The sequence below is a fragment of the Oncorhynchus masou genome, chromosome 28, assembly GCF_036934945.1.
Source record: "Oncorhynchus masou masou isolate Uvic2021 chromosome 28, UVic_Omas_1.1, whole genome shotgun sequence".
In the NCBI taxonomy this organism is placed as follows: domain Eukaryota; kingdom Metazoa; phylum Chordata; class Actinopteri; order Salmoniformes; family Salmonidae; genus Oncorhynchus; species Oncorhynchus masou.
In genome coordinates, this window is record NC_088239.1 from 7,457,007 (window position 1) to 7,483,106 (window position 26,100).

At 48.9% G+C, this 26,100-nt stretch overlaps 1 protein-coding gene across 2 annotated transcripts in view; it reads right to left on the bottom strand.

The window, feature by feature from the left end:
* The window catches only part of LOC135517127 (guanine nucleotide exchange factor VAV3-like), a 229,299-nt gene that overhangs the window by 195,413 nt on the left and 7,786 nt on the right, over positions 1-26,100 (bottom strand). The gene's annotated exons all lie outside the window — the stretch shown is intronic.

Consider the following 26,100-nt stretch of genomic DNA (forward strand, 5'->3'; position numbering starts at 1 on the left):
CTCTCTCCCTCCACCCTCTGCTCTGTCTCTCTCCCTCCACCCTCTGCTCTGTCTCTCCCTCCACCCTCCACCCTCTGCTCTGTCTCTCTCCCTCCACCCTCTGCTCTGTCTCTCCCTCCACCTTCCACCCTCTGCTCAGTCTCTCCCTCCACCCTCCACCCTCTGCTCTGTCTCTCCCTCCACCCTCCACCCTCTGCTCTGTCTCTCTACCTCCACCCTCTGCTCTGTCTCTACCTCCACCCTCGGCTCTGTCTCTCTCTCTCCCTCCACCCTCTGCTCTGTCTCTCTCCCTCCACCCTCTGCTCTGTCTCTACCTCCACCCTCTGCTCTGTCTCTACCTCCACCCTCTGCTCTGTCTCTACCTCCACCCTCTGCTCTGTCTCTCTCCCTCCACCCTCTGCTCTGTCTCTACCTCCACCCTCTGCTCTGTCTCTCTCCCTCCACCCTCTGCTCTGTCTCTACCTCCACCCTCTGCTCTGTCTCTCTCCCTCCACCCTCTGCTCTGTCTCTCCCTCCACCCTCCACCCTCTGCTCTGTCTCTCCCTACATCCTCCACCCTCTGTCTCTGTCTCTCTCCCTCCACCCTCTGCTCTGTCTCTCTCCCTCCACCCTCTGCTCTGTCTCTACCTCCACCCTCTGCTCTGTCTCTCTCCCTCCACCCTCTGCTCTGTCTCTCTCCCTCCACCCTCTGCTCTGTCTCTCTCCCTCCACCCTCTGCTCTGTCTCTCTCCCTCCACCCTCTGCTCTGTCTCTCTCCCTCCACCCTCTGCTCTGTCTCTACCTCCACCCTCTGCTCTGTCTCTCTCCCTCCACCCTCGGCTCTGTCTCTCTCCCTCCACCCTCTGCTCTGTCTCTCTCCCTCCACCCTCTGCTCTGTCTCTCTCTCTCCACCCTCTGCTCTGTCTCTCTCCCTCCACCCTCTGCTCTGTCTCTACCTCCACCCTCTGCTCTGTCTCTCTCCCTCCACCCTCGGCTCTGTCTCTCTCCCTCCACCCTCTGCTCTGTCTCTCTCTCTCCACCCTCTGCTCTGTCTCTCCCTCCACCGTCCACCCTGTCTCTCCAGCGTATCTGCTCTCAGGAAGAGGCAAGACGTGTGAACAGTGTCCCCTCACTGGAGCGTGAATACTGGCTGTCCACCCACTCGTCCCTTTCCTCCCCCTCGTCCACCCCCTCGTCCCTTTCCTCCCCCTCCCCCTCATCCTCCGCCTCCTCCCTTTCCTCCCCCTCCCCCTCATCCTCCCTTTCCTCCCCCGTCCACTCATCCAAATATCATAAATGTGGTTTCCAGCTGCAGAGGTCAGCTGGTTTCTGACCCTGTGTTCGTGTGTGTCTGTACGTAATTATCACCAGTCTTCTGCACCACAGGTATATATTCCTAGCTGTCCCTCTACACCGCAACCAAAGACAATGACGACAGACATACAGTATTTATAAAAAAAGAGATGGGTTTGTACAGCACTCATGTCTATGTATCACCTCCACCTACTGTTACACAGCACGAGATGCATTAAAGAGACTCATCCTCACTTGCTGGAGAAACCTGATATGAAATATCGTTCATATGAACACGATTGAATCTCCAGGCTGCACACTGCAAGGCTTCTCTAAAGCGCTCTGTGCTTTTAGCATCAACATCCCTGACTGACTGTTCCTATCACTTCTCTGTCTACTTTCAGCTGAATAGAACATAATGCCCATTTAATTTGGCTCAAGGTTTTCAATGTTGTTGTTGGGGGTTTTTTTACCCACTGGTGAATGTACGGTGAAGTCTGTCTGTCTGTCTGTCTGTCTGTCTGTCTGTCTGTCTGTGTCTGTCTCTCTGATCTAGTGTTATGAACTTGAGTGAAGACCCAAAAGCGGTTTTAACAGAAAACAGAGTTCTTTAATGAAAATACAGGAATGGCATAAATCCTCTTCCAACGTTGTCAGCGGAACAAAAAGAACGTTAGTATAGTGCAGGATGCTCCTGCCAGGCAGACTCCGACAGGACAGGACAAGGTGGAAGCAAACGAGACGACAGCTTGCTTCTGGCATCAAAAAACACAAACAAGAATCAGACACTGAAAGTAGCAGGAACAGAGAAAGAAATAGAGACCTAATCAGAGGGGAAGAGAGAACAGGTGTGAAAGAGTGAATGAGCTAGTTAGAGGAAATGTAGAACAGCTGAAGAATGAGAGACAGAGAAGGTAACCTAAAAAGACCAGCAGAGAGAGAGAATGAAGAGAAAGGACAGGAACAGACATAACAAGACATGACAGTACCCCCCACTCACCGAGTGCCTCCTGGCGCACTCGAGGAGGAAACCTGGCGGCAACGGAGGAAATCATCGATCAGCGAACGGTCCAGCACGTCCCGAGAGGGAACCCAACTCCTCTCCTCAGGACCGTACCCCTCCCAATCCACTAGGTACTGATGACCACGGCCCCGAGGGCGCATGTCCAAAATCTTACGAACCCTGTAGATGGGTGCGCCCTCGACAAGGATGGGGGGGAGGGACGAGCGGGGGCGCGAAGAACGGGCTTAACACAGGAGACATGGAAGACCGGGTGAACGCGACGAAGATAGCGGGAGAAGAAGTCGCACTGCGACAGGATTAATGACCTGGGAAATACGGAACGGACCAATGAACCGCGGGGCCAACTTGCGAGAAGCTGTCTTAAGGGGAAGGTTCTGAGTGGAGAGCCATACTCTCTGACCGCAACAATATCTAGGACTCTTGGTCCTACGCTTATTAGCGGCCCTCACAGTCTGCGCCCTATTACGGCAAAGTGCCGACCTGACCCCTTCCAGGTGCGCTCGCAACGCTGGACAAAAGCCTGAGCGGAGGGGACGCAGGACTCGGCGAGCTGAGATGAGAACAGCGGAGGCTGGTACCCGAGGCTACACTGAAAAGGGGATAGACCGGTAGCAGACGAGGGAAGCGAGTTGTGGGCGTACTCTGCCCAGGGGAGCTGTTCTGACCAAGACGCAGGGTTACGAAAAGAAAGACTGCGTAAATGCGACCAACAGTCTGATTGGCCCGTTCGGCTTGACCGTTAGACTGGGGATGAAAGCCGGACGAGAGACTGACGGAAGCCCCAATCAAACGGCAAAACTCCCTCCAAAATTGAGACGTGAACTGCGGGCCTCTGTCGGAAACGACGTCAGACGGAAGGCCATGAATTCGGAAAACATTCTCGATAATGATCTGAGCCGTCTCCTTAGCAGAAGGGAGCTTATCGAGAGGAATGAAATGAGCCGCCTTAGAGAATCTATCGACAACCGTAAGAATAACTGTCTTCCCCGCTGATGAAGGCAGTCCGGTGATAAAATCTAAAGCGATGTGAGACCACGGTCGAGAGGGAATGGGAAGCGGTCTGAGACGGCCGGCAGGAGGAGAGTTCCCAGATTTAGTCTGCGCGCAGACCGAACAAGCGGCGACAAATCGACGCGCGTCACGTTCCCGAGTGGGCCACCAGAAACGCTGGCGAATGGAAGCGAGCGTACCCCGAACGCCGGGGTGGCCGGCTAACTTGGCAGAGTGGGCCCACTGAAGAACGGCCGGACGAGTAGGAACGGGAACGAACAGAAGGTTCCTAGGACAAGCTCGCGGCGACGGAGTGTGAGCGAGTGCTTGCTTTACCTGCCTCTCAATTCCCCAGACAGTCAACCCGACAACACGCCCCTCAGGGAGAATCCCATCGGGGTCGGTGGAGACCTCAGAAGAACTGAAGAGACGAGATAAAGCATCAGGTTTGGTGTTTTTTGAGCCCGGACGATAAGAAATAACAAACTCGAAACGAGCGAAAAACAGAGCCCAACGAGCCTGACGCGCATTAAGTCGTTTGGCTGAACGGATGTACTCAAGGTTCCTATGGTCAGTCCAAACGACAAAAGGAACGGTCGCCCCCTCCAACCACTGTCGCCATTCGCCTAGGGCTAAGCGGATGGCGAGCAGTTCGCGATTACCAACATCATAGTTACGTTCTGACGGCGATAAGCGATGAGAGAAAAACGCGCAAGGATGGACCTTGCCGTCAGAGAGAGAGCGCTGAGAAAGAATGGCTCCCACGCCCACCTCTGACGCGTCAACCTCAACAACAAACTGACTAGAGATGTCAGGTGTAACAAGAATAGGTGCGGATGTAAAACGATTCTTAAGAAGATCAAAAGCTCCCTGGGCGGAAACGGACCACTTAAAGCACGTCTTAACAGAAGTAAGGGCTGTGAGAGGAGCTGCCACCTGACCGAAATTACGGATGAAACGACGGTAGAAATTAGCGAAGCCCAGAAAGCGCTGCAGCTCGACGCGTGACTTAGGAACGGGCCAATCAATGACAGCCTGGACCTTAGCGGGATCCATCTTAATGCCCTCAGCGGAAATAACGGAACCGAGAAAAGGGACAGAGGCGGCATGAAAAGTGCACTTCTCAGCCTTCACATAAAGACAGTTCTCCAAAAGGCGCTGGAGGACGCGTCGCACGTGCTGAACATGAATCGAGAGAGACGGTGAAAAAAATCAGGATATCGTCCATGTAAACGAAAACAAAAATGTTCAGCATGTCTCTCAGGACGTCGTTAACTAGTGCCTGAAAGACAGCTGGAGCGTTAACGAGGCCGAAAGGAAGAACCCGGTATTCAAAGTGCCCTAACGGAGTGTTAAACGCCGTCTTCCACTCGTCCCCCTCCCTGATGCGCACGAGATGGTAGGCGTTACGAAGGTCCAATTTGGTGAAAAACCTGGCTCCCTGCAGGATCTCGAAGGCTGAAGACATAAGAGGAAGCGGATAACGATTCTTAACTGTTATGTCATTCAGCCCTCGATAATCCACGCATGGGCGCAGGGACCCGTCCTTCTTCTGAACAAAAAAAAACCCCGCTCCGGCGGGGGAGGAGGAGGAGACTATGGTACCGGCGTCGAGCGAAACCGACAAATAATCCTCGAGAGCCTTACGTTCGGGAGCCGACAGAGAGTATAATCTACCCCGGGGGGAGTAGTTCCCGGAAGGAGATCAATACTACAGTCATACGACCGGTGTGGAGGGAGAGAAGTGGCCTTGGAACGACTGAACACCGTGCGCAGATCGTGATACTCCTCCGGCACCCCTGTCAAATCGCCAGGCTCCTCCTGTGAAGAAGAGACAGAGGAAACAGGAGGGATAGCAGACATTAAACAGGTTACATGACAAGAAACATTCCAGGATAGGATAGTATTACTAGACCAATTAATAGAAGGGTTATGGCGCACTAGCCAGGGATGACCCAAAACAACAGGTGTAAAAGGTGAACGAAAAATTAAAAAAGAAATGGTTTCGCTATGATTACCAGAGACAGTGAGGGTTAAAGGCAGCGTCTCACGCTGAATCTTGGGGAGAGAACTACCATCTAAAGCGAACAAGGCCCTGGGCTCCCCTAACTGTCTGAGAGGAATGTCATGTTCCCGAGCCCAGGTCTCGTCCATAAAACAGCCCTCCGCCCCAGAGTCTATCAAGGCACTGCAGGAAGCAGATGAACCGGGCCAGCGGAGATGGACCGGAAAGGTAGTGCGTGATCCAGAAGGAGAGGCCTGAGTAGTTGCGCTCACCAGTAGCCCTCCTCTTACTGATGAGCTCTGGCTTTTACTGGACATGAGGTGACAAAATGACCAGCGGAGCCGCAGTAGAGACAGAGGCGATTGGTGATTCTCCGTTCCCTCTCCTTGGCCGAGATGCGAATACCCCCAGCTGCATAGGCTCAGCATCCGAGCCGGCGGAGGAGGGTGGCAGTGATGCGGCAGGTGGCAGTGATGTGGAGAGGGGAGCAACGGAGAACGTGAGCTCCTTTCCACGAGCTCGGCGACGAAGATCAAACCGTCGCTCTATGCGAATAGCGAGAGCTATTAAGGAGTCCAGACTGGAAGGAACCTCCCGGGAGAGGATCTCATCCTTAACCTCGACGTGGAGACCCTCCAGAAAACGAGCGAGCAAAGCCGGCTCGTTCCAGTCACTAGAGGCAGCGAGAGTGCGAAACTCAATAGAATAATCCGTTATGGATCTATTCCCCTGACATAGGGAAGACAGGGCCCTGGAAGCCTCCTCGCCAAAAACAGAACGGTCAAAAACCCGTATCATCTCCTCCTTAAAGTCCTGATACTGGTTAATACACTCAGCCCTCGCCTCCCAGACTGCCGTGCCCCACTCACGCGCCCGTCCGGTAAGGAGAGAAATGACGTAGGCGATGCGGGCTGCGCTCCTGGAGTAAGTGTTGGGCTGGAGAGAGAACACCACATCACACTGAGTGAGGAATGAGCGGCACTCAGTGGGCTCCCCAGAGTAACACGGCGGGTTGTTGATCCTGGGCTCCGGAGACTCGGAAACCCTGGAAGTGGGCGGTGGATCGAGGTGGAGTTGGTGGAGCTGTTGTCAATACCTTAAACCATTTCACATGGTAAAACACAGTCTGTTGTCAATACCTTAAACCATTTCACATGGTAAAACACAGTCTGTTGTCAATACCTTAAACCATTTCACATGGTAAAACACAGTCTGTTGTCAATACCTTAAACCATTTCACATGGTAAAACACAGTCTGTTGTCAATACCTTAAACCATTTCACATGGTACAACACAGTCTGTTGTCAATACCTTAAACCATTTCACATGGTAAAACACGGTCTGTTGTCAATACCTTAAACCATTTCACATGGTAAAACACAGTCTGTTGTCAATACCTTAAACCATTTCACATGGTAAAACACCATTAGCAGATCTCACTTAGACTTTTCAGCAAAACTCTAAACACATTCTCATTCTCAAAACACATTCTGCACTCTAATGCACATGTCTTCCATACTGGTAAACACAAGTGGCAACAATCAAATACAAATAGAGAAGACACTCAAAATTGATTTAACCTGGTTCAAATGATGCGACACAACCGATATAAGCCAGTTCAGAGAGCAAACAGGTTGTTGAAAGTGGGAAGGAGAAAGTCTGAGAATGGATAGACGAAACAATGTGAGAGGATGAGGATGAGTGTGTATGCGACGTGGGTGATGAGGAGGAAGAGGAGGGAAAGGAAGAGGAGGACGAGTGTGTATGCGACGTGGGCGATGAGGAGGAAGAGGAGGGAAAGGAAGAGGAGGACGAGTGTGTATGCGACGTGGGCGATGAGGAGGAGGAGGAGGGCAAGAAAGAGGAAGAGGAGGACGAAGAGGAAGACAAAGAGTGGAAATATCTGATGAACGTCACCCCGCTGCTCCGCTCTCTCCACTGGCTTCCAGTTGAAGCTCGCATCCGCTACAAGACCATGGTGCTTGCCTACGGAGCTGTGAGGGGAACGGCACCGCAGTACCTCCAGGCTCTGATCAGGCCCTACACCCAAGCAAGGGCACTGCGTTCATCCACCTCTGGCCTGCTCGCCTCCCTACCATTGAGGAAGTACAGTTCCCGCTCAGCCCAGTCAAAACTGTTCGCTGCTCTGGCCCCCCAATGGTGGAACAAACTCCCTCACGACGCCAGGACAGCGGAGTCAATCACCACCTTCCGGAGACACCTGAAACCCCACCTCTTCAAGGAATACCTAGGATAGCATAAGTAATCCTTCTCACCCCCCTAAATGATTTAGATGCACTATTGTAAAGTGGCTGTTCCACTGGATGTCAGAAGGTGAATTCACCAATTTGTAAGTCGCTCTGGATAAGAGCGTCTGCTAAATGACTTAAATGTAAATGTAAATGAAATTCGAGCAACAGTTATAGACCATGTTCTTGTCCATGGACTGACAATGAGGGAAGCAGGACTTAGAGTGCAACCCAATTTGAGCCGATTCTCTGTGTCCACCATAGTAAGGACATTCAGAGAAGAGACCAGGTACAGTATACTACTGTATTGTTGTTATTGCACATTTACTGTACTACACTATATGAGGCTGTTTCAATAAAGTTAATCTCTGTATGTATTGTACCACATGAATATGTTTTGTAACTGCACAACTACTTTTTGGAGAATTGCAAGGATGCCACATGCAGGTGGAAGGACAGCTATATTCACTCGGGAGCAAGAGGCCGTTATAGTTGGCCTGGTCCTTCAAGATAATGCAATACGACTCAGAGAAATCCAGGAACGAGTGATACAAGACAACACACACTTCCAGGGAATCGACAGTGTGATCATTTCCACTATTGACCGTGTCCTCCATCGTAACAGGATGTGAATGAAACAAGTAAACAGAACCTTTTGAGCGCAACTCACCAAGGGTGAAAGAACTGAGAGCTCAGTATGTGCAAGTAAGTGTACATTCAGAAACATTTACTCTAATCCAGATTGTCTACAGTACTAACACATACTATATGTGAATGACATTACTCTTCAGTACATACAATGTATGTGAATCAGAAGCCTAATTGGTGCTTGCCTACGGAGCTGTGAGGGGAACGGCACCGCAGTACCTCCAGGCTCTGATCAGGCCCTACACCCAAGCAAGGGCACTGCGTTCATCCACCTCTGGCCTGCTCGCCTCCCTACCATTGAGGAAGTACAGTTCCCGCTCAGCCCAGTCAAAACTGTTCGCTGCTCTGGCCCCCCAATGGTGGAACAAACTCCCTCACGACGCCAGGACAGCGGAGTCAATCACCACCTTCCGGAGACACCTGAAACCCCACCTCTTCAAGGAATACCTAGGATAGGATAAGTAATCCTTCTCACCACCCCCCTTAATGATTTAGATGCACTATTGTAAAGTGGCTGTTCCACTGGATGTCAGAAGGTGAATTCACCAATTTGTAAGTCGCTCTGGATAAGAGCGTCTGCTAAATGACTTAAATGTAATGTAAAATGTACTCTACAGTATAGCACTGTCTCTGTACGACTTACACAAGAGGCTTCTTCCCCCGTTGCCTCAGGAGGGACAATATTGCTTGTGATGTCGACGAAGTGCTCTGGCCTGACCCAGCCCAAAGACAAGAAGAAGCACATTGATCACATGTTTACTCCTTTGATTTTTGTCCCTTTTAGTGTTGTATACTGTAGTACAGTGCATTGTAGGCTGTATACTGTACAATGGACAAATTGTATGGCCCTGAACATTGTGCTTTCCATTTGTTAACAGTACTGACTGCTCAATAGATTTTGACTGGTTGCAGGCTCATATCAACAAAGAACAAGAATGACAGTATCACAGAGACAAAGGACAAGTTTGTGAGATGCAGGGTACAGTACTGTAAAAATAGGGGTACAAGGAGGAGGAAGAACAAAAAACAAAATTGCAAAGAGCAAAGCAGAGTAGTAATTTCTGATCAATTTTGAGCTGCTATGATAGAACATGTTTTCGTTCATCAAAAGACAATGACGGAAAAATTTGAATATTTTTTAGATTAAAAATGTACTTCTCCCTGAGAATTGTATGTTTTGAACGATGTGTTTTCTATTTTTCGGTGTATTGTTTACTGACCGCTTGAGAGTGTATATCATTTTGATCACTTTGTTTATGATTCGAGATCAGTGTTTGATTTTGAACAAAGGTAAAAACTGTTTTGAGGCGAACGTTTCATTTTGCGAGAGGAGTCAGAGGTTATGTAAATAGTGCTTGAAGATGAGGTTTTGTGTTTAATGTTTGCAGGAAATGGAGCAAGGTTTCAGAAATTGTGTTTTAGCAATCGAGAAAAACTGTTAGTACATTTGTTTCTAGAATACATTGCCAGGAATGGCCTGATCCTAGATCAGGACTCCTACTCAGAGACATTTCATGAACACGTATCTGATATCTAAGACCATGACAGGTCTTCTATCTCCCGATCTACAGCACAACGAAATATCTATATGAAGAGGACAAAGCAGTAAAGATCTATATTAATATATAACACATAGGAATATTGACATTCATGTGTTTCATTCTGTGTTGTTCACATTGGATTCGTCTTAGTTGTGGAAAATCTTGAAGAACATTATGGCCTTAATGACCATGTACTCTTAAACTCTCCACCCCGGCACAGCCAGAAGAAGACTGGTCACCCCTCAGAGACTGGTTACTTTCTAGGTGTCTAGAAGTTTTTCCTAGCCACCGTGCTTCTACACCTGCATTGCTTGCTGTTTGGGGTTTTAGGCTGGGTTTCTGTACAGCACTTTGAGATATCAGCTGATGTACGAAGGGCTATATAAATAAATTTGATTTGATTTGGTCGGATGTAAATTCCCAATATTCCTGGTCTGGTACTTACTTACAGAAGAGGACTGTCAACCCCACATAGCCTGGTTCCTCTCTAGGTTTCTTCCTGGGTTTTGGCCTTTCTAGGGAGTTTTTCCTAGCCACCGTGCTTCTACACCTGCATCGCTTGCTGTTTGGGGTTTTAGGCTGGGTTTCTGTACAGCACTTTGAGATATCAGCTGATGTAAAAAAAACAAAAAAATGGCTTTATATATATAAACGTGATTTGATTCGTATCAGACATGGACTAGAATAGAGTCAAATGCTATCATCAACGGCCACTGTTTTCTATCTAACTATGTCAGTATTGACGAAAAGCTCTCACAAAGCACTCAGTACAATACTGATTAATGAACCAGTCTGGGTACGTTTCAAAAAAAATGCAATAAACATTGATTAGAGACAAATCGGACTCACTTCTTTTTGGGAAAATAATACAATTGGATTATATATTTATTCCTCATATAGCATTGCTGTTTATTCCCTTTGACTCACTGTAGACGTACATATTCTATATTTAATCTCTATTTATGACACACACTGAGAGAGGCTGTCCAAATCCAGTCTGTTGAAGATTCCTCTGCACTTTTATAAGCGTGCACGTGTGTGTGTGTATGTGTGTGTGTGCGTGCGTGCGTTGTGTTTCTGTAATGTCCAGGGCGAGACTTGTGCCAATGTCGACATGAAATCGGGTATCAAAAGTACTTGTCGTACCATGACAACCCTGCAGAGAAACCCTGTATGATTACATCTAAACAACGTTAGAAATTCAAAAATCAGAGGCTTCACAGGCCTTGGTCTGCGCGACATAATAACACAATGTCTAGTTACATGTATCAGAGAACAATTTACCCAAACATCTAAATCCATTCCAGCAATGGAAATACACGTGAATGTTGAATTTGGACAATAAGGAGAATTCAGAGTCAATCGTAAAAAAAGAAAATTAAAAAAGAAAATCAGTAATGATGACATCATGAACAAGTGTCCCAACGCATTGACAAATCTCTCGGGAACTCTGAAATTTGGTCATGTACTAAGTTAGGTTACTTCTGTGTGTCGGTTTGGAACCAGGCCCAGACAAGGCATGTTTAGTTTCATTAGTTAGACAGAGTCGTTTTGGAACCAGGCCCAGACAAGGCATGTTTAGTTTCATTAGTTAGACAGAGTGGGTTTGGAACCAGGCCCGGTCAAGGCATGTTTAGTTTCATTAGTTAGACAGAGTGGGGTTGGAACCAGGCCCAGCCAAGGCATGTTTAGTTTCATTAGTTAGACAGAGTGGGTTTGGAACCAGGCCCAGACAAGGCATGTTTAGTTTCAATCCTTTCTTCTATTCCATCTCCTTACTTCCTTAACTTGTCACATGTCAGGGACAGTCTGTGGTCTGCAAGAGAGAGTCCTTTATGTACTGCTACTGCTGTGTGTGTGTGTAGGTTGGTGTGTAAACCGTGTTGTGCAGCTGAAACCAACCCAGATAACACTTTATTCTGGGCCACATACACACCACCATTCATTCGCCAGTGTCGTTAACTACTGGACAGATGTTGTGCCTATGCAGTGTTCATAGCCTACTGCTGCGCCGAGTATGGCTTGGGGTATATGGCCCAACAGTGAAAATGAAACGGGATGGCCACAACACAAACAAACCCCAAGCGATGTTGATGACACTCCGATGTTCAGATGAAGGGAATTAAATGAGTCTTAACATGCGCACCACTGCAACGCTCAACTCAAAACGGTGGTGCTTAGTTTACTGTAGCTGCTTAGAAAAGTCATTCAAAGCCTCGACTTTATCACTCAATGAGGTAACTTCCCAGTTTTCATTAAAAACTCCACAGTAGAATAGTTTATCTTTATACCTCGTCGGCTTGTTGTCGTGTGTCGCAAGACAAATATGCCTCTCGAGGAGCATTCAAAGTTGCGAGAGCCAAAAGGATGGAAAGGTATTGTGGCAAGCAGTCAATGCACAACAATTCTTAATGCAATCGAGGGGGAAAACACTGTTGAAAGCAGTTTTGTCAAATGTCCTGTGTGATGTATTGAAACATGTACTATGTGTTAATTAGTTTATATGTAAAATGGTTGCAAATAGCCAACGGGATTTGTATGGAGGGGGTTGAGTTATTAGAATTAACAAATGACAATGGGGTTTCCGTTCTTGCATTGAAGTGATTGGATTGGGAGATGCAATAGGAGGTCAAAGTTCAATGATGTATTGTGGGAGTTGGGCTGAAGACACTGTAGAGATGAGTCGACTCTAATGTGTTAAGGAGAACATTGAATCAATCTGTTCTTTACTTATAAGTAAGCTTCGGAGTCTTCAGGTAAAAGAACCCAGCATCTTAGGATGCAACAGACTGTATTTTGAAAGCAGTTTTGGTCTTTGTTTTAACATTTTAAAAAGCAAGAGGGGGGTCCCAGTTACAGTGGGGCAAAAAAATATTTAGTCAGCCACCAACTGTGCAAGTTCTCCCACTTAAAAAGATGAGGGAGGCCTGTCATTTTCATCATAGGTAAACGTCAACTATGACAGACAAAATGAGAGAGAAAAAAATCCAGAAAATCACATTGTAGGATTTTTAATGAATTTATTTGCAAATTAGGATTCCTCCAATGGCATTGAGGAGTACACCTCATCAGTCATTGGCTTCATCAATAAGTGCATCGATGACGTCATCCCCACAGTGACCGTACGTACATATCCCAACCAGAAGCCATGGATTACAGGCAACATTCACACTGACCTAAAGGTTAGAGCTCATTTAAAAGGTTAAACAGCTGCACCATCGAGAGCATCCTGACCGGTTGCATCACTGCCTGGTTAGGCAACTACTCGGCGTCTGACCGCAAGGAGGGTAGTGCAAACGGCCCAGTACATCACTGAGGCCAAGATCTCTGCCATCCAGGACCTCCATACCAGGCGGTGTCAGAGGAAGGCCCTACCCCCAAGCCATAAGACTCCTGAACACCTAATCAACTGGCTACCCAGACTATTTGCATTTCCCCCACCCCATCCCCCTTTTACACCGCTGCTAATCTCTGTTGTTATCATCTATGCATAGTCACTTTAATAACTCTACATACATGTACATATTACCTCAACTAACCGGTGCCCCGCTCATTGACTCTGTATCGTTACCAAATCAAATCAAATGTATTTATATAGCCTTTCTTACATTAGCTGATATACTGTACCAAAGTGCTGTACAGAAACCCAGCCTAAAACCCCAAACAGCAAGCAATGCAGGTGTAGAAGCATGTGTATATAGTCTCGCTATTGTTATTTTACTCGCTATACATTATTTAACTGCATTGTTGGTTAGGGGCTCGTAAGCATTTCACTGTTAGGTCAAAAATACCTGTTGTATTCGGCACATGTGACTAATAAAATTTGATTTTGACATCAGATAACATAGACCATGCATACTTTATACGCATGGTCCTATACTGTATCTTAAGATAATATTAACAGAATTTTTACCAATATGTTATTAGACTCATTTCTGGAGATTAAAATACTATTTTAGAAGGTATCAGCCTCATTTTATTTTTTAATTTTGGAGTAGAATGTCCTTTTTAAAAGTCACCAGAACTGAGCTTCTCAGTCGTTCTACATAAAAATGATGCAAGGGCACTGGAATTGGTCAAACTCTCAGTTTAATACAAAAATATCCTCTTTCCCTAAAAGCACGATGGTCTTGTCTTTCTTAAAGGGAAGGTTAACTTTGCCCCAGACAGCCGGTCTGAGATTGACTTAAATATCTGTCATGGGATTGTTTTGTTGTTGTTGCTTTATCCCCTGAATGTAGTGAAGTAAACGTCGTCAAAAATATAACTAAAAGTACAGATACCCTCCAAAACTTTACTTAAGTGCTTTACACGACTGGTTTCATATGAGGCGACAGTACTTTTGATTGTTCACAATTAATTTATGATTATCCATAACATAAACATCTTCAGAAACATCTTCTAATCTTACTTATTTACTTTCCTATGTCTCTTTCCTCCTTCCCTAACTTCCTTTCCTTTAGTCATTTCCTGAATTATTTTCCTATATTCCTTCTTTCCTGTCCTAGCTCCCATTCATTTTGTTTTTTTTACAGTCCACCCACTTTTTAAACAAATTTGCTCTTGTCCACCTCTAGTTCACCAGATTCCTCAAGACTATGTAAGATCTTGGCCCCAGCAGACACCACCACAGCAAAGGTATTCCTCAGACACTCTCTTTCTCCATGAAATCCCTCGCATGTTTCAGAACCAGCTGGTGGAGGGAGAGATGGACACACCCTTTCAAATGAGGGAGTTTTTGATTGGTAAAGATTTCTCATAATATTACAAAATGTCCCATCACGACACAAATAGCTTCCTGCAATGCGATTAGCATGACATTGCAACAATTTGTGTTCTTGTTTTTTTGCGGAAGAATCCGATAACATCTAAAATGGCGTCTGAGGAATTTGGAGTCGGTTGTGATTGAAGTGGTTGCATCTGGAAGGAGGGAGAAGGAGGTGAGCCACAAGCGTTACGTCGCCTGTACCATGATGGACTTTGGGAGAGGGGTGTATTTGAGGTTGGAGAATTGTATGGAGTGAGGGATGGTATGTGCCAGTTGGTCAAAATCAAATCAAATTTTATTGGTCACATACACATGGTTAGCAGATGTTAATGCGAGTGTAGCGAAATGCTTGTGCTTCTAGCTCCGACCATGCAGTAATATCTAACAAGTAATCTAACAATTTCACAACAACTGCCTTATACTCACAAGTGTAAAGGAATGAATAAGAATATGCACATATAAATACATGAATGAGTGATGGCCGAACGGCATAAGCAAGATGCAGTAGATGGTATAGAGTACAGTATATACAGTGCCTTGCGAAAGTATTCGGCCCCCTTGAACTTTGCGACCTTTTGCCACATTTCAGGCTTCAAACATAAAGATATAAAACTGTATTTTTTTGTGAAGAATCAACAACAAGTGGGACACAATCATGAAGTGGAACGACATTTATTGGATATTTCAAACTTTTTTAACAAATCAAAAACTGAAAAATTGGGCGTGCAAAATTATTCAGCCCCCTTAAGTTAATACTTTGTGGCGCCACCTTTTGCTGCGATTACAGCTGTAAGTCGCTTGGGGTATGTCTCTACCAGTTTTGCACATCGAGAGACTGACATTTTTTCCCATTCCTCCTTGCAAAACAGCTCGAGCTCAGTGAGGTTGGAGAGCATTTGTGAACAGCAGTTTTCAGTTCTTTCCACAGATTCTCGATTGGATTCAGGTCTGGACGTTGACTTGGCCATTCTAACACCTGGATATGTTTATTTTTGAACCATTCCATTGTAGATTTTGCTTTATGTTTTGGATCATTGTCTTGTTGGAAGACAAATCTCCGTCCCAGTCTCAGGTCTTTTGCAGACTCCATCAGGTTTTCTTCCAGAATGGTCCTGTATTTGGCTCCATCCATCTTCCCATCAATTTTAACCATCTTCCCTGTCCCTGCTGAAGAAAAGCAGGCCCAAACCATGATGCTGCCACCACCATGTTTGACAGTGGGGATGGTGTGTTCAGGGTGATGAGCTGTGTTGCTTTTACGCCAAACATAACGTTTTGCATTGTTGCCAAAAAGTTCAATTTTGGTTTCATCTGACCAGAGCACCTTCTTCCACATGTTTGGTGTGTCTCCCAGGTGGCTTGTGGCAAACTTTAAACGACACTTTTTATGGATATCTTTAAGAAATGGCTTTCTTCTTGCCGCTTCTATAAAGGCCAGATTTGTGCAATATACGACTGATTGTTGTCCTATGGACAGAGTCTCCCACCTCAGCTGTAGATCTCTGCAGTTCATCCAGAGTGATCATGGGCCTCTTGGCTGCATCTCTGATCAGTCTTCTCCTTGTATGAGCTGAAAGTTTAGAGGGACGGCCAGGTCTTGGTAGATTTGCAGTGGTCTGATACTCCTTCTATTTCAATATTATCGCTTGCACAGTGCTCCTTGGGATGTTTAAAGCTTGGGAAATCTTTTTGTATCCAAATCCGGCTTTAAACTTCTTCACAACAGTATCTCGGACCTGCCTGGTGTGTTACTTGTTCTTCATGACGCTCTCTGCGCTTTTAATGGACCTCTGAGACTATCACAGTGCAGGTGCATTTATACGGAGACTTGATTACACAGAGGTGGATTGTATTTATCATCATTAGTCATTTAGGTCAACATTGGATCATTCAGAGATCCTCACTGAACTTCTGGAGAGAGTTTGCTGCACTGAAAGTAAAGGGGCTGAATAATATTGCACGCCCAATTTTTCAGTTTTTGATTTGTTAAAAAAGTTTGAAATATCCAATAAATGTCGTTCCACTTCATGATTGTGTCCCACTTGTTGTTGATTCTTCACAAAAAAATACAGTTTTATATCTTTATGTTTGAAGCCTGAAATGTGGCAAAAGGTCGCAAAGTTCAAGGGGGCCGAATACCTTCGCAAGGCACTGTACATATGATATGAGAATGTAGGGTATGTAAACATTAAATAAAGTGGCATTGTTTAAAGTGACTAGTGATACATTTATTACATCCAATTTTGTATTATTAAAGTGGCTAGAGATGAGTCAGTATGTTGGCAGCAGCCACTCAATGTTAGTGATGGGAGAGATAGGGAGGGAGATATGGGGAGGGAGAAATGTGAAGGGAGAAATGGGGAGGGAGATATTGGGGAGGATGAGATGGGGAGGGAGAGATGGGGAGGATGAGATGGGGAGGATGAGATGGGGAGGATGAGATGGGGAGGATGAGATGGGGAGGGAGAGATGGGGAGGGAGAGATGGGGAGGATGAGATGGGGAGGATGAGATGGGGAGGATGAGATAGGGAGGATGAGATGGGGAGGGAGAGATGGGGAGGGAGAGATGGGGAGGGAGAGATGGGGAGGGAGAGATGGGGAGGGAGAGATGGGGAAGGAGAGATGGGGAGGGAGAGATGGGGAGGGAGAGATGGGGAGGGAGAGATGGGGAGGAAGAGATGGGGAGGAAGAGATGGGGAGGGAGAGATGGGGAGGGAGAGATGGGGAGGATGAGATGGGGAGGGAGAGATGGGGAGTGAGAGATGGGGCGGGAGAGATGGGGAGGGAGAGATGGGGAGGGAGAGATGGGGAGGGAGAGATGGGGAGGGAGAGATGGGGAGGATGAGATGGGGAGGGAGAGTTGGGGAGGGAGAGATGGGGAGGGAGAGATGGGGAGGGAGAAATGTGAAGGGAGAAATGGGGAGGGAGATATTGGGGAGGATGAGATGGGGAGGATGAGATGGGGAGGGAGTGATGGGGAGGATGAGATGGGGAGGATGAGATGGGGAGGGAGAGATGGGGAGGATGAGATGGGGAGGGAGAGTTGGGGAGGGAGAGATGGGGAGGGAGTGATGGGGAGGGAGAAATGTGAAGGGAGAAATGGGGAGGGAGATATGGGGAGGGAGAAATGTGAAGGGAGAAATGGGGAGGAAGATATTGGGGAGGATGAGATGGGGAGGGAGAGATGGGGAGGATGAGATGGGGAGGATGAGATGGGGAGGGAGAGATGGGGAGGGAGAGATGGGGAGGGAGAGATGGGGAGGAAGAGATGGGGCGGATGAGATGGGGCGGATGAGATAGGGAGGGAGAGATGGGGAGGGAGAGATGGGGAGGATGAGATGGGGAGGGAGAGATGGGGAGGGAGAGATGGGGAGGGAGAAATGTGAAGGGAGAAATGGGGAGGGAGATATTGGGGAGGATGAGATGGGGAGGATGAGATGGGGAGGGAGTGATGGGGAGGATGAGATGGGGAGGATGAGATGGGGAGGGAGAGATGGGGAGGATGAGATGGGGAGGGAGAGTTGGGGAGGGAGAGATGGGGAGGGAGTGATGGGGAGGGAGAAATGTGAAGGGAGAAATGGGGAGGGAGATATTGGGGAGGATGAGATGGGGAGGATGAGATGGGGAGGGAGCGATGGGGAGGATGAGATAGGGAGGGAGAGATGGGGAGGGAGTGATGGGGAGGATGAGATGGGGAGGATGAGATGGGGAGGGAGTGATGGGGAGGGAGTGATGGGGAGGATGAGATGGGGAGGGAGTGATGGGGAGGATGAGATGGGGAGGATGAGATGGGGAGGAAGAGATGGGGAGGGAGAGATGGGGAGGGAGAGATGGGGAGGGAGAGATGGGGAGGGAGTGATGGGGAGGGAGTGATGGGGAGGATGAGATGGGGAGGATGAGATGGGGAGGGAGTGATGGGGAGGGAGAGATGGGGAGGGAGTGATGGGGAGGATGAGATGGGGAGGATGAGATGGGGAGGGAGAGATGGGGAGGGAGAGATGGGGAGGGAGAGATGGGGAGGATGAGATGGGGAGGGAGAGATGGGGAGGGAGAGATGGGGAGGGAGAGATGGGGAGGGAGAGATGGGGAGGATGAGATGGGGAGGGAGAGATGGGGAGGGAGAGATGGGGAGGATGAGATGGGGAGGGAGAGATGGGGAGGGAGAGATGGGGAGGATGAGATGGGGAGGGAGAGATGGGGAGGGAGAGATGGGGAGGGAGAGATGGGGAGGATGAGATGGGGAGGGAGAGATGGGGAGGGAGAGATGGGGAGGGAGAGATGGGGAGGGAGAGATGGGGAGGGAGAGATGGGGAGGGAGAAATGTGAAGGGAGAAATGGGGAGGGAGATATTGGGGAGGATGAGATGGGGAGGATGAGATGGGGAGGGAGAGATGGGGAGGATGAGATGGGGAGGATGAGATGGGGAGGGAGAGATGGGGAGGGAGTGATGGGGAGGATGAGATGGGGAGGATGAGATGGGGAGGGAGTGATGGGGAGGGAGTGATGGGGAGGATGAGATGGGGAGGGAGTGATGGGGAGGATGAGATGGGGAGGGAGAGATGGGGAGGGAGAGATGGGGAGGGAGAGATGGGGAGGGAGTGATGGGGAGGGAGTGATGGGGAGGATGAGATGGGGAGGATGAGATGGGGAGGGAGTGATGGGGAGGGAGTGATGGGGAGGATGAGATGGGGAGGGAGAGATGGGGAGGGAGAGATGGGGAGGGAGAGATGGGGAGGATGAGATGGGGAGGGAGAGATGGGGAGGGAGAGATGGGGAGGGAGAGATGGGGAGGATGAGATGGGGAGGGAGAGATGGGGAGGGAGAGATGGGGAGGATGAGATGGGGAGGGAGAGATGGGGAGGGAGAGATGGGGAGGATGAGATGGGGAGGGAGAGATGGGGAGGGAGAGATGGGGAGGGAGAGATGGGGAGGATGAGATGGGGAGGGAGAGATGGGGAGGGAGAGATGGGGAGGGAGAGATGGGGAGGGAGAGATGGGGAGGGAGAGATGGGGAGGGAGAAATGTGAAGGGAGAAATGGGGAGGGAGATATTGGGGAGGATGAGATGGGGAGGATGAGATGGGGAGGGAGAGATGGGGAGGATGAGATGGGGAGGATGAGATGGGGAGGGAGAGATGGGGAGGGAGTGATGGGGAGGATGAGATGGGGAGGATGAGATGGGGAGGGAGTGATGGGGAGGGAGTGATGGGGAGGATGAGATGGGGAGGGAGAGATGGGGAGGGAGAGATGGGGAGGGAGAGATGGGGAGGGAGTGATGGGGAGGGAGTGATGGGGAGGATGAGATGGGGAGGATGAGATGGGGAGGGAGTGATGGGGAGGGAGTGATGGGGAGGATGAGATGGGGAGGGAGAGATGGGGAGGGAGAGATGGGGAGGGAGAGATGGGGAGGGAGAGATGGGGAGGATGAGATGGGGAGGGAGAGATGGGGAGGGAGAGATGGGGAGGAAGAGATGGGGAGGGAGAGATGGGGAGGGAGAGATGGGGAGGATGAGATGGGGAGGGAGAGATGGGGAGGGAGAGATGGGGAGGATGAGATGGGGAGGGAGAGATGGGGAGGGAGAGATGGGGAGGGAGAGATGGGGAGGAAGAGATGGGGAGGGAGAGATGGGGAGGGAGAGATGGGGAGGGAGATATGTGGAGCGAGAGATGGGGAGGGAGAGATGGGGAGGGAGAGACGGGGAGGGAGAGTTGGGGAGGGAGAGATGGGGAGGGAGTGATGGGGAGGGAGAAATGTGAAGGGAGAAATGGGGAGGGAGATATTGGGGAGGATGAGATGGGGAGGATGAGATGGGGAGGGAGAGATGGGGAGGATGAGATGGGGAGGATGAGATGGGGAGGGAGAGATGGGGAGGGAGTGATGGGGAGGGAGTGATGGGGAGGATGAGATGGGGAGGGAGAGATGGGGAGGATGAGATGGGGAGGGAGAGATGGGGAGGGAAGGATGGGGAGGATGAGATGGGGAGGATGAGATGGGGAAGGAGAGATGGGGAGGGAGTGATGGGGAGGATGAGATGGGGAGGATGAGATGGGGAGGGAGTGATGGGGAGGGAGTGATGGGGAGGATGAGATGGGGAGGATGAGATGGGGAGGGAGAGATGGGGAGGGAGAAATGGGGAGGATGAGATGGGGAGGATGAGATGGGGAGGGAGAGATGGGGAGGGAGTGATGGGGAGGGAGTGATGGGGAGGATGAGATGGGGAGGGAGAGATGGGGAGGAAGAGATGGGGAGGGAGAGATGGGGAGGAGTGATGGGGAGGGAGAGATGGGGAGGGAGAGATGGGGAGGATGAGATGGGGAGGGAGAGATGGGGAGGATGAGATGGGGAGGGAGAGATGGGGAGGGAGTGATGGGGAGGGAGTGATGGGGAGGGAGTGATGGGGAGGGAGAGATGGGGAGGATGAGATGGGGAGGGAGAGATGGGGAGGGAGAGATGGGGAGGGAGAGATGGGGAGGGAGAGACGGGGAGGGAGAGATGGGGAGGGAGAGATGGGGAGGATGAGATGGGGAGGGAGAGTTGGGGAGGGAGAGATGGGGAGGGAGAGATGGGGAGGATGAGATGGGGAGGGAGTGATGGGGAGGGAGTGATGGGGAGGATGAGATGGGGAGGATGAGATGGGGAGGGAGAGATGGGGAGGATGAGATGGGGAGGATGAGATGGGGAGGGAGAGATGGGGAGGGAGAAATGGGGAGGATGAGATGGGGAGGATGAGATGGGGAGGGAGAGATGGGGAGGGAGAGATGGGGAGGATGAGATGGGGAGGGAGAGATGGGGAGGATGAGATGGGGAGGATGAGATGGGGAGGGAGAGATGGGGAGGGAGTGATGGGGAGGGAGTGATGGGGAGGATGAGATGGGGAGGATGAGATGGGGAGGATGAGATGGGGAGGGAGAGATGGGGAGGGAGAGATGGGGAGGATGAGATGGGGAGGGAGAGATGGGGAGGGAGAGATGGGGAGGATGAGATGGGGAGGGAGAGATGGGGAGGATGAGATGGGGAGGGAGAGATGGGGAGGGAGTGATGGGGAGGGAGAGATGGGGAGGGAGTGATGGGGAGGATGAGATAGGGAGGGAGAGATGGGGAGGGAGAGATGGGGAGGGAGAGATGGGGAGGGAGAGATGGGGAGGGAGTGATGGGGAGGGAGAGATGGGGAGGGAGAGATGGGGAGGGAGTGATGGGGAGGGAGTGATGGGGAGGGAGTGATGGGGAGGATGTGTTTATCTGACACCAAGGATAGACATCTTCCCCATCTCTACTTCCAGCAGTTTGGGAATTATATACAAACCCTATCAACACCAGGTAGAATTGTTATTATAACTGTTATTATTAATGAATTGTTATTCATTGAACGGATGGTGTGCTTTGTTAAAATGTTATATAATGTTTTGGCTTTGAAGCCAACTGGTGTCTCGCTGCTCCTACCTATACTGGGCATGAAAATAGTTTATACAATAGAACAGTTGCAAAGGTCTGAAATGAAATACAAAAATCAATGAATCACATCAACACCAGTGAGCTTCCCATGGGAAGGGAAAACAGGAAGGGGAAGGGAAAACAGGAAGTGGAAGGGAAAACAGGAAGGGGAAGGGAAAACAGGAAGGGGAAGGGGGACAGTTTACCAACATGTCTTTACCATGTATGCTGTCTCTATGGACGAGATAGGACAGCAGTCCATGATTTGTTTTTGTTTACCTGACTAATGTTTTCAAATGCTTTAAACGTTTTAGCAACTGTGGCACAAATCCAATTCAAGTCGATTTATTATCGTACTTTTCATGCTCCATGTTACAACTTGTAATGAACCAGTATTTTAGATTGACTTCATCCTCAACTGCTCTTCTGTTTTAAGAGCAGCTGAATATACGCCTAACAAAAATCAACACTACCGTTCAAAAGTTTGAGGTCACTTAGAAATGTCCTTGTTTTTGAAGGAAAAGCAATTTTTTGGTCCATTCAAATGACATCGAATTAATCAGAAATACAGTGTAGACATTGTTAATGTTGTAAATGAATATTGTATCTGGAAACGGCTGATTTAAAAATAAAAAAAAATGGTATATCTACAGAGGCGTACGGAGGCCCATTATCAGCAACCATCACTCCTGTGTTCGTTAGACGAGTTGAGTTTCTGGAGCATCAGCATTTGTGGGTTCAATTACAGGCTACTCCCTTCACAGAACAATAGAAAGAGGAATGAGAGGCCCTGGTGCACAACTGAGCAAGAGGACAGGTGTCTAGTTTGAGAAACAGACACTTCACAAGTCCTCAACTGGCAGCTTCATGAAGTAGTACCAGCAAAAGACCAGTCTCAACGTCAACAGTGAAGAGGCGACTCCGGGATGATGGACTTCTAGTCAGAGTTCCTCTGTCCAGTCTCAACGTCAACAGTGAAGAGGCGACTCCGGGATGATGGACTTCTAGTCAGAGTTCCTCTGTCCAGTCTCAACGTCAACAGTGAAGAGGCGACTCCGGGATGATGGACTTCTAGGCAGAGTTCCTCTGTCCAGTCTCAACGTCAACAGTGAAGAGGCGACTCCGGGATGATGGACTTCTAGGCAGAGTTCCTCTGTCCAGTCTCAACGTCAACAGTGAAGGGGCGACTCCGGGATGCTGGACTTCTAGGCAGAGTAGCAAAGAAAAAGCCATATCTCAGACTGGCCAATTATAAGAAAATATTAAGATGGGCAAAAGAACACAGACACTGGACAGAGGAACTCTGCCAACATCCCGGAGTTGCCTCTTCACTGTTGACGTTGAGACTTTTTCCTCCAAACATAGCGATGGACTTTATGGCCAAACAGTTCTATTTTTGTTTCCTCAGACCAGAAGACATTTCTCCAAAAAGTACGATCTTTGTCCCCATGTGCAGTTGCAAACCGTAGTCTGGCTTTTTTATGGTGGTTTTGGAGCAGTGGTTCCATCCCTGCTGAGTGTCCTTTCAGGCTATGTCGATATAGGACTGGTTTTACTGTGGATATAGATACTTTTGTACCTGTTTCCTCCAGCATCTCCACAAGGTCCTTTGCTGTTGTTCTGGGATTGATTTGCACTTTTCACACCAAAGTTTGTTCACCTCTAGGAGACAGAACACGTCTTCTTCCTGGACGGTATGACGGCTGCGTGGTCCCATGGTGTTTATACTTACGTACTATTGTTTGTACAGATGAACGTGGTACCTTCAGGCGTTTGGGAATTGCTCCCAATGATGAACCAGACATGTGGAGGTCTACAATTCTTTTTCTGAGGTCTTGGCTGATTTCTTTTGATTTTCCCATGATGTCAAGCAAAGAGGCACTGAGTGTAAAGGTAGGCTTTGAAATACATCCACAAGTACACCCGAATTGACTCAAATTATGTCAACTAGCCTATCAGAAGCTTCTAAAGCCATGACATCATTTTCTGGAATTTTCCAAGCTGTTTAAAGGCACAGTCAACTTAGTGTATGTCAACTTCTGACCCACTGGAATTGTGATACAGTGAATTATAAGCAAAATAATCTGTAAACAATTTTTGCAAAAATGACTTGTGTCATGCACAAAGTAGATGTCCTAACCGACTTGCCAAAACTATAGTTTGTTAACAATACATTTGTGGAGTGGTTAAAAAACGAGTTTTAATGACTCCGACCTAAGTGTGTGTAAACTTCTGACTTAAACTGTATGTAGATATTCCTTTTTTTTTATCAGCCATTTCCAGCTACAATAGTAATTTACAACACTAAAAATGTCTACACTGTATTTCTGATCAATTTGATATTTTAATGGACAGAAAAAAATGGCTTTTCTTTCAAAAACAAGGACATTTCTAAGTAACCCCAAACTTTTAAACGGTAGTGTACATGCAACAATTTCAAAGATTTTACTGAGTTACAGATCATATGAGGAAATCAGTCCATTTAAATGAATTCATTAGGCCCTAATCTATGGATTTCACATGACTGGGAATACAGATTGGCATCTGTTGGTCACAGACACCTTAATTAAAAAGGTGTGGATCAGAAAACCAGTCAGTATCTGGTGGGACCATTTGCCTCATGCAGCACGACACATCTCCTTCACATAGAGTTGATCAGGCCGTTGATTCTGGCCTGTGGAATGTTATCCCACTCCTCTTCAATGGCTGTGAGAAGTTGCTGGATATGTGCAGGAACTGGAACATGCTGTTGTACACATGGGTCCAGAGCATCCCAAACATGTTCAATGGGTGGTGACATGTTTCGTGATATATGCCATGAAAGAAATGGGACATTTTCTGCTTCCAGGAATTGTGTACAGATCCTTGCGACATGGGGCTGTGCATTTTCATGCTGAAACACGAGGTGATGACGTCGGATAAATGGCATGACAATGGGCCTCAGGATCTCGTTAAGGTATCTCTGTGCACTCAAATTTTCATCAATAAAATGCAATTGTGCCTGTGGTCCATAGCTTATGCCTGCCTATACCATAACCCCACCATGGGGTAACTGTTCACAATGTTGTCATCAGCAAACCGCTCGCCCACAAAACTCCATCTGCCCGGTACAGCTGAAACCCGGATTCATCCGTGAAGAGCACACTTCTCCAGCGTGCCAGTGGCCATCGAAAGTGAGCATTTGCCCACTGAAGTCGGTTGCGATTCCAGTCAGGTCAAGACCCTGGTGAGGATGACAGGCATGCAGATGAGCTTCCCTGAGACAGTTTCTGACAGTTCTGAAATTCTTTGGTTGTGCAAAGTCACAGTTTGGTCATCTGTCCGAGTGGCTGGTCTCAGACGATCCTGCAGGTGAAGAAGCCGGATGTGGAGGTCCTGGGCTGGCCTGGTTACACGTGGTCTGTGGTAGTGAAGCCTGATGTGGAGGTCCTGGGCTGGGGTGGTTACACATGGTCTGTGGTAGTGAAGCCTGATGTGGAGGTCCTGGGCTGGGGTGGTTACACATGGTCTGTGGTAGTGAAGCCTGATGTGGAGGTCCTGGGCTGGCGTAGTTACACGTGGTCTGTGGTAGTGAAGCCGGATGTGGAGGTCCTGGGCTGGCCTGGTTACACGTGGTCTGTGGTAGTGAAGCCGGATGTGGAGGTCCTGGGCTGGCCTGGTTACACGTGGTCTGTGGTAGTGAAGCCGGATGTGGAGGTCCTGGGCTGGCCTGGTTACACGTGGTCTGTGGTAGTGAAGCCGGATGTGGAGGTCCTGGGCTGGCCTGGTTACACGTGGTCTGTGGTAGTGAAGCCTGATGTGGAGGTCCTGGGCTGGCGTGGTTACACGTGGTCTGTGGTAGTGAAGCCTGATGTGGAGGTCCTGGGCTGGCCTGGTTACACGTGGTCTGTGGTAGTGAAGCCTGATGTGGAGGTCCTGGGCTGGCCTGGTTACACGTGGTCTGTGGTAGTGAAGCCTGATGTGGAGGTCCTGGGCTGGCCTGGTTACACGTGGTCTGTGGTAGTGAAGCCTGATGTGGAGGTCCTGGGCTGGCCTGGTTACACGTGGTCTGTGGTAGTGAAGCCGGATGTGGAGGTCCAGGGCTGGCCTGGTTACACGTGGTCTGTGGTAGTGAAGCCGGATGTGGAGGTCCTGGGCTGGCCTGGTTACACGTGGTCTGTGGTAGTGAAGC